General features: G+C 35.4%; 1 long non-coding RNA gene across 4 annotated transcripts; it reads right to left on the bottom strand.

Annotated features, from left to right (window-relative positions):
- Positions 1–3,545: 3,545 nt before the first annotated feature.
- LOC127159860 (uncharacterized) lies at positions 3,546–9,089 on the bottom strand. 4 transcript variants are annotated; one of them, XR_007826581.1, is made up of 7 exons: positions 8,941–9,089; positions 7,778–8,130; positions 7,664–7,737; positions 7,389–7,473; positions 7,221–7,288; positions 5,270–5,399; positions 3,546–4,059 (listed from the first exon to the last, which is right to left on the bottom strand). It is a non-coding gene; the product is annotated as an uncharacterized LOC127159860 (long non-coding RNA). The 4 variants fall into 4 exon arrangements; XR_007826583.1 differs by lacking the exon at positions 7,778–8,130 and having other exon boundaries at positions 7,664–7,757; positions 8,941–9,088; XR_007826582.1 differs by lacking the exon at positions 7,778–8,130 and having other exon boundaries at positions 8,941–9,087.
- Positions 9,090–9,413: the final 324 nt, after the last annotated feature.

Here is a 9,413-nt window from a genome sequence, read left to right as displayed (position 1 = left end):
GTTTGTAAACCTTAAAACTGATGTAAACCACAACACAACAAGAAATATTCAGAGTAATAAGCAATTTCAGTGACAGCTATATGCAACATCTTACACAATTCAGCTGTTTTCATACAAATGAATACATGCAGTGGTCTTCGTGACTGGATATGAAACAGCCAACAAAGTAAAATGATCCCAAACATAACTATGGCACACTCCAACTTCATTTTATCAAATGATCATAATCACATCTGTTCATTTTACAGTCCTGCTACTAGCCTTTTATTTAGACTAAACCCCCTTTCCTTCGGGTGAGGAAGCTGGCATTTTGAGTGGCATTTGCACATCCTGCCATGCGGGTGACTTTGTGCCACTGCAATAGACGCATTTTGCAGTATGAAGATTAAGGATGATTGATCATGGGAATGATCAAAAATTGACATCCATACTTTAGATAATGAAAAAAAAAAATACAAACAACAAGAAAAAAACCTCCCCAACTTCAGGCATAGTGGTCAGTGGAATATTGATGTTGTTAGGCATTTCAGCCACAAGAGTTTCTGTCCCCAGTCTCACAGCAAGATTGTTCACAGCAATAGCAACTTGCATTTGCTGTTCCTTCATATGTTCCAACAATGTTAGGATGTGCAGCTGAGCAGCTACAAAAAAAGTTAAGGAAACATTTAAAGACCAAAAATGAAGGTTTTCATAATATACAGTCATGTGAAAAAGTTAGGACACCCTATTGAATTCCATGGTTTTCTGTATCAGGACATCATTTTTTAAAAAAAAAAAGGTGCTTGGCTGGTCTTATTTTGAAAATAAAACCTCAGATGAACAACAACACATGACAAATTGCACCGTGTCATTATTCACTGAACAAAAATAAAGCCAAAATAGAAAAGCCATGTGTGACAAAGTTAGGACATCCTTACTGTTAACATTGGAATTAAGAGGGTAAATAACAGTCAAGCACTGATAATTAAATACCTTTGATTAACTGATCATCAGCAAGTCCGAGCGCCTCTATAAAAGCATAAGCTTTGGCAGTTTGCTGGTCTGGAGCCTTCAGGTGTGTGTTAACACATTGCCAAGGAGGTAAGACATCAGCAATCATCTTAGAGAAGCAATTGTTGCTGCCATCAATCTGAGAAGAGTAATACGGCCATTTCCAAACAATCTGACGTTTATTCACAAGTGGGAGACATTTAAAACAGACACCTCTCCTTCCAGGAGTGGACGTCCCAGAAAATTCACCCCAAGATCAGACCGTGTAAAGCTCAGAGAAACGGCAGACAACCCAAGAACTACACCTCAGACTCTACAGGCCTCAGTTAACATGTTAAATGATAAAGTTCATGACAATGGCATTAGAAAAATATGGGACGAAAATGTCATGTTTGGAAGGCTTGGCAGAAGAAAACTTCATTGCAGCATTGCAGCACAGTTTAGGTCTGCAAAGTTGCATCTGAACAAAACACAAGTCTTCTAAAATAATATCCTTTGAACAGACGAGACCGAAGTGGGGATGTTTGACCAAAATGCACAGCACCAATTTTGCTGAAAACCTAAAAAGCATATCAGCACAAACACCTCATACCAAAAGACAAACATCCTGGAGGAGGGCTGATCATTTTGGGCTTGTTTTGTAGCCACAGGACCTGAGCACCTCACAGTCATTGAGTTATCCATGAACTCCTCAGTATATCAAAGTATTCTAGAGTCAAATGCGAGGGCATCTGTCCGACATCTAAAGTTGGGCCAAAACTGGATCATGCAACAGGACAATGATCCCAAGCACACCATCAAATCTACAACAGAACAGCTGAAAAGAAAAGAATCAAGGTGTTGCAACAGCCCAGTCCAAGTCCAGAGCTCATCCTGACTCAAATGCTGTGGTGAGAGCTGTGCATAAACAAATGCCCACAAACCTCAATAAACTGGAGCAATGTTGAAAAGAAGAGTGGACAAAATTCCTCCAAAACGATGTGAGAGACTGATAAAGTCACACAGAAAATGAATGCTTCAAGTTATTGCTGCTAAAAGTGGATCTACAGGCAACTGACTCATAGGGTGTCCTAACATTGTCACACATGGCCTTTCCATATTGGCTTTATTGTTGTTAAATAAATAATGACACAGTGTGTTATGACATGTGATGATGTTCACCTGAGGACTTATTTTCTAAATTTTAAGACTTGCCAAGGACCAGATCATTTTTTATTATGTCCCGATACAGTGTCCTAACTTTTTCACATGACTGTATATCATTTTAAAAATTGGATGTTGTAAATTAAAAGGCTTTTACCAGAGCAAGGAATTGGTGCATTGCCTGTCTTTCCCAGTCTAAATGTGGGCCTAAAGGAATGCTCATCTGACAGAGGCATGGCAGAGATCTGGTCCATAGAGCTTGATGGTGTGTGAGAGACAGGCATTGCAACTGGAGGCACTGAGGCTAGGAAAGGCATCGTTCTTAAGCTCATTGGTTTTGCCTATAAGTAATGACTCTGATGAACAAAGCTTGCAAAGAAAAATTATTTAAAAAAAAAAAAAAAAGTACCTGTGTAATAGGGTACTCGGACTCGTACTCGGACTGGTCTCGAGTACAATTTTTAGGCGACTCGGACTTGTCACGGACTCGGATGCATTTTTACTCGGACTTGACTCGGACTCAAGCCTTTCGGACTCGGAAAATATCCGGAGTCCATCCGAGTCCAGAGACAGTTAACGGAAATGTCACTGACGGAAATGACTCTATGCATTATCCTGAAAGTCTTGTCCAGTAGGCTACTTGAAAGTCAACAGGTTTATGTGCACACTAGAGATGCGCGGATGAGCTCAAACGTCACCCAAATCCGCGGCTTCAAATAAATTATCCGCCCGCCACCCACCCGCACCTGTATTTTTCTCTGATTTAGATAACCGCACCCGATCGTCATTTACAGTTATTCTAATTCTTAGTTTTGCATGATGATATGATGAATTGATGGTTCATTTTTAACAGCAGATTGATTCAGCTGATCTGCACATCACTGCACACTTATATAACCTTAATCGTTCGTGCTTTTAAGCCAAAGCCACGCTAAAAAGAATAACATTAACTGACATCTGGACGTGACTCTCCGCAATCTCTGATGAAATCGGTTGGGTGTTTCAGTGGAAGTGAGTTAGTTCTCACTAAGAAAAACCCAGTTACTCTTGTTAATGGTTGTCGCGGCATGAAACTTCAGACAGACCATACACTGTAAAAAAAAATATGTAAAAAAAGTATAATATACGGTAAAATACCGGCAGCTGTGGTTGCCAGAAGTTCACCGTAAAATATATGGTCACAATGTGAAATGCTTTACAGAATACTTTTTGATAACCTGTAAATTTTACATTTGAGAACTGCTGCTTGTTTACAGTACATTTCTGTTAAATAAAACAGATATATTGTAAACATGTTTACAGTAATTTACTTTAAAATAAGCAGTTGTAAATGTAGATTTTCTTACAGTAAACTACTGTTAATATAATAAATATTTACATTCTATTTACGTAACAAACACAATACAACTGTATAGAATATTATAGTATTTTATTGTAATGTTCAATTTTACAGAAAATTACCGGCAGCTGTGGTTGCCAGAATTTCACTGCAAAAAATACGGTAAAATACAAAAGGAATTACAGTTGTTTGCCACAGATTTTACAGTAATCAGTCAGGTTATTGGAATTGCTAAATTAACTAATAAATACTGTCTATAGTAAATCAAGGCACAAACCATAATTATTAGATTTTAAAGAAACAGATTCTGCACACAGGCACTGTGTTAAAACAGTCTGAGCTGATCCAATAACTTGACCAGTGTACTCACAAAGACGTGTTGATCTTGGAAATAAAATGTGTCCATATAAATTCAGGATAATCAATGATGACATAAACATCAATCAGGGCCGCTTGTCTGGTTGAACAACAGTAATGAGTCCACACTTGACGGAAGACATGGGACTGAGTCAGTTCGAGAAACTGGAAATGTACTGCTTGAAGACTTGAATGTTGTCACTATTTCAATGTGGATTGGCATGATCTATCTGCAGAAAACAGACACAAAGACAAGTTAGTTCATAAGCAATATGCTTAAACAGAGATAAACTCAGTCTTCTTTTGTCAAATTGATTATTAATGAACTACACACAAGCAAGCAACACTCTGAATTATGCAGTCTACTTTGATAATCAATACGAGTATCAGGGCAAAAGACTGAAATACACACATCTACACCTATTGTAGCTGAAAAAATAAAGCACTGTTTATTTCATTTGTGCATTTGTACTGTGTATTATGAGGCGCCACGTAGGATTTAAATGAAACTTCGCTTATCAATACATACATAAAACACATGCATATACACCTAGAAACTACTTGCGTATACATGTATACTATTGGATGTTCAAAATATATATATGAAATACACATGCACACTAATATGAAATCCATACCAATACATCTTTTATTAGTAATGAATACATATACACTTGTGAATAACTTGTATATACATATTAACTTAACGCATGCATACGCTAATAGACACTCGCTTATACGTATAAACTTGATCCATGCATATACACCTACAACAACACGCACATATACATATAAACTCGCTGCATGCAGACACACCTGTACATACTCGCATATACATATAAACTTGATCCATGCATATACACCTAAAAACACTCGCACATACATATAAATTCATTGCGCGCATATACACCCATAAAACACTCACGCAAACATACAAAATAAATTTCAGGTAAGACGCAGGCTTTAGTTGTGTATATACATATATGCAAGTGATTTCATATGTGGATGTGCGTTAACTTTATGCATGGATCAAGTTTATACGTATAAGCGAGTGTCTATTAATGTATGCATGCATTAAGTTTATATGTATATACAAGTTATTCACAAGTGTATATATATTCATTACTAAAAAAATATGTATTGGTATGGATTTCATATTAGTGTGCACGTGTATTTCATATATATATATTGAACACCCAACAGTATACATGTATATGCAAGTAATTTCTAGGTGTATATGCACGTATATGCATGTATGTATTGATAAGCGAGGTTTGATTTAAATCCTACGTGGCGCCTCAAAGTGTATCTTTGATCTTTTTAATAGTAAAAATAAAATGATGAAATAAATATTTTTTTTATTATTCACTAATAGTTTGAACTGAGTGTTGTGCTTGAATCTACCTAGCATTTGTTACACTGAACTATACCACTACTTACCATTAATTGTCCTTGAGACTGCTGTCTTATTGGGTCCAGACTTGACTGAAGAGAGGTTGGACAGAGTCTCTTGCTCACAGGATACAATGTTCAGAAAACTGGAACTTTGAGCTGGTGCTGACATGATCCTCTTTGCAAAAAGGAGATAAGAAACAAAAAAAGAAAAAAATGATAACATAAATAGTTAAGTGATATAACAAATTTTATAGCATTTACACATTAGCTACAGTAAGTGCTTTGCTTAGAAATATTAAGCAGGTTGTGTTATTTCCAACTAAAAAAGTAATCATCGTCAACATCATGTAAACAATGTACATGAATATATAATACATTTTACTCAAGATCTTTTACATGCATGCATACAAGCTTCACTAAGATGACAGAATGTGGTGAACGTGTGGTAATATTAATCTGTAAATGTGCAAGCAATTTTAGTAATATGATGTTAAAAGTTTAGAAAAATTAGCATAAACAATATTTTACACATTAGTTGAGATCAAGCATTAGGACCTCTGTTTTGAAATTAAAAACTGACATATGCACTGCTATAGAATGAAAGATTGTGAACACATTTATGTTGTAATAAAATACTCTTTAGAAAAAAAAGATTTTAGTTCCACAATTTTATCATATCAATGACAACAGAGTAAAGTTATTTGAGCAGCTGACCAAAAGGTAACATGTATGATCTGAAAAATATTGATGCAGGGCAGTTACTTTAACACTAGAACCGCCACAGGGTCAATTTTACCCATACCTGTTATTCAAATGTACATAACAGATTTTCAATAAAACACTCAACTCTCCCAGTCATTGACTTTTACTAAAATTGTGTAATTTAAAATCCCCTGGTGTTAAAAAGTGTTCAGATAATACCAGATTAACTCAGAAAAACTGAGCATTTATACCTAAAAGCGCCAGCGCGGGGGTCAAATTTACCCACTATATAATGCGTGTATTTTCGCACTGTCATAATCTTGCCGGTTATGTTTTTACATTGTACATTGCTAGGCAGCGCCTTTTACTCACTAAATTAGTGGTTATCAGTTTCATAAATAAAGTCAATATGAGTAAAGGAAGGCAGTTGATTTTTGACGAAGAGGTATTAGAAGCACTAAATACCATGATTATTGAAGAGTCTGTTATGCGTCCTGGGTCGGCTCAGCATCTGACGGCTCATCTGACAGCGATCTCATATTTAGATGTTTTAGCCTAACGTTACACATATTGTTAAAACTTTGGATTATTTATTTAATTTTTGTTTTCCAATTTCTATTGTTTTATTGTTCGCTACTGTGTTGCCATTTATTCTAGTCTGTCCGTTTCCTAAAAAAAAATCCGATCTATGTAATGAATACAACCTTTTTTTCTTTCTTTTTTTCTTTATTTCCCTAAGTTTATTTGTGTTGTTCTCTCATTCAAATTATAAATGATATAAGTAAACAAATTGATCATTCATTAGGTGAAGTTGTGCACATGAATTTGACATCGCATCATCATATGCAGTGTGCGCGAGTTATTATTACACATTGTTGTCTATAGGCTATTTTCGTAATTTAAATAACATGAATTCTCTTAATTTATTGAATAATGACAACGAATTCTAATATTACACCACACAATTATGTAGTTACTTCCTTTTAATTCCCTTTGTCAGCGCAGTCTTGTTTATGTTAAATTGACTATTATGAAAACGGACTGTAGCCTGCATAAAAATCTATAAACAAAACAACAGGGCAAAAATATAAGTTGATGACTAGACAATCATTTTTTTATGACACTAGACACTTCTTTATCAAGACAGTGGCATAATACAGTGAAATAAAATCTTCTTTAGCCATATCAAAACACTTGTTTGCGCGTGGGTAAAATTTACCCGCATGGCGGTTTTAGGTAAACAGCGACCTCTGGCGGTTCTAGTGTTAAAAGCTTATGAATGAAATGTACTCACTGAAGCTTAGCACTCTGAGACTTGGTCATCCCACATTTCTGCAAAGTTGGAAGCACTGAAATTTCCAGCTGTGCAAGTTAAAGAAAGGGTTAAATAATTAAATAGTACTTCAAAAGTTTTTGGTAAGAAAGTAAAAGAAATTAATGTATAATGAACAGCAAAACTTACTGCTATTTATTCTTGAAAAGTATCGAAATCCAAATGGATACTGTCAGGAAAAAGAGATTGAAGAGGTCCTTGTTGCGTACAACACCTGGCATAACATAACAAAAACAGGTAAAGGGGAAAATATTGTCCTAAATAAGACAACATATTTTCAAACATATCTTTCACTCTTTTAAATGCAGTTTGCAAATTACATGTAATAAATAAATGGCCACATTTAGTGAAAAACCAACAGTTGTGCCTCACAAGTGGCTAATCAGGTTCAACACAACACATACCATTATTGTAGCAACCAAAGTTCACTTCCACCTAGGTCCTGGTGCTGCAATCCTGATCTCTCTCCATTGTGTCTCTTGTTAATCTCTACTGCTGCTGTTCAATAAAGTGGATACAGCAAAAACATGTCATTAAAAGTTAAAACCAGTAAATTAAATAAATACTGTTGATAAAAGAGTACAATTTCACCACTTTCTTTTGTCACAAAGGTCCAGAAAGTTGTTTCCTCAAAGTCATCATCTACTGAAGTTTGAATGCAGTGCTTGAAATGTGTCAGAATTGAAAGACTTCAATTTTACACTAGTTATGAAAATAGCTTATACAATGTGTGTGTCTGTAAAAGCTATTTTACTTTTAGCAGAAAAATTTGAAAGTATTTACTTACTTTTAAGTAGATTCCTAGATCTTAGCAATGCCATCAGCCATTAACTTAATTTGAAAGGTTACAACAATCACTGAAAAAAGGTGTCTGGAAAGTTTTCCAAAAGGTTTATTAACATCAGTATGTAAACAGCCAAACACTCTAAACTCCCTGTTGTATCAGACTATTTTGAAAAAACAAAACTTCTAAAATCCAAAACTAAAAGCATATCACACTATATGCAGGGAGTATAATCAATTTGTTTTGTAACATCTTTAGAAAAATGTAAAAAAAAAAAAAAAAAAAAAAAATTGCTCTTTTTTTTTTTTTTTTTTTTTTTTTTTTTAAACTGAACAAATACAGCCTTTAACAAAAATGTCCAAAATGTTACATTGTTCTTAGGTAATCATTAGACATTAATAACTTTTACCAAAATGTGAAATAAGCCAGTTTACCAATTGAACTGAACCAAAAACAATGCTTATTAAAACATTAACATTAACCCAAAACCTAAAAGCATACTTTTTCTGTTAGTGGTTAACAGATAAGGTACAGTAAAGTGGATGCTGTTCCATACAGGTAGTGCTGTTTAAGTGTTTTGTCTTTAACACTTCAAATGGATGTGACTGCACATTTAATAGCGGTAATGTTAACAGCTGTCCCGACAGTAATGTTAACAGGCGCATTAACATTATGTTTTCTGTAAAAATGAGCCTTAAATGATGCATATGTACAGAAAGTCTGTTTGCAATCGGCTGCAAAGCACTTAAATAAACAACGTGGTTCATTTCGGTGAAGTTTGCAGTGTAGTACATACCCCCTCAATGATTTGACCGACTTGCCACAGAAATTGCAACACAACATCGCGTCTACAAGACAGGATCAATAACTACAACGACAGTTGTTCGAGAGTTTTACCTTTTTAGTTTAGAAAAGTGTTGTCGGGCTTGACTCGAAAAGAGATGTGAAGTCCCCAGAAGTCAAACAGTTGTGTTATCACGTATCGTTATTCCAACAGTTGCTAGGCGGTGGGCGAGCTAAAATGGCGCTGACTAAAAAAATGACGTCGACGTTGTTAACGTTCGTTCAATGAGCGGTGCCCTTCCCCCATTTTAAATTAGTGCGCGTTCCCGTGCACTATTGTTTTTTTTTTTTTAAATAAGCCCAGAAATGGGGAATGGGTTAAAAGAAGATGCACTTTGAAAAGACGTTATACTAAACAGATACACATGTAGCATGCGTCAGCAGTGCACGATAATGCCTTTCCCCTCACCTTCACAATTTGCAAGTTACCCTAAATAATATAAATAAATAAAGGCATTATAGTACTCACCACTTGTATTGCATGCAGATCGCGCTGTGCAGTTCTCATGATGTCAGAAGTCGGGACT

Source organism: Labeo rohita, unplaced genomic scaffold, assembly GCF_022985175.1.
Source record: "Labeo rohita strain BAU-BD-2019 unplaced genomic scaffold, IGBB_LRoh.1.0 scaffold_257, whole genome shotgun sequence".
In the NCBI taxonomy this organism is placed as follows: domain Eukaryota; kingdom Metazoa; phylum Chordata; class Actinopteri; order Cypriniformes; family Cyprinidae; genus Labeo; species Labeo rohita.
This window is presented reverse-complemented; position numbering and strand designations above follow the sequence as displayed.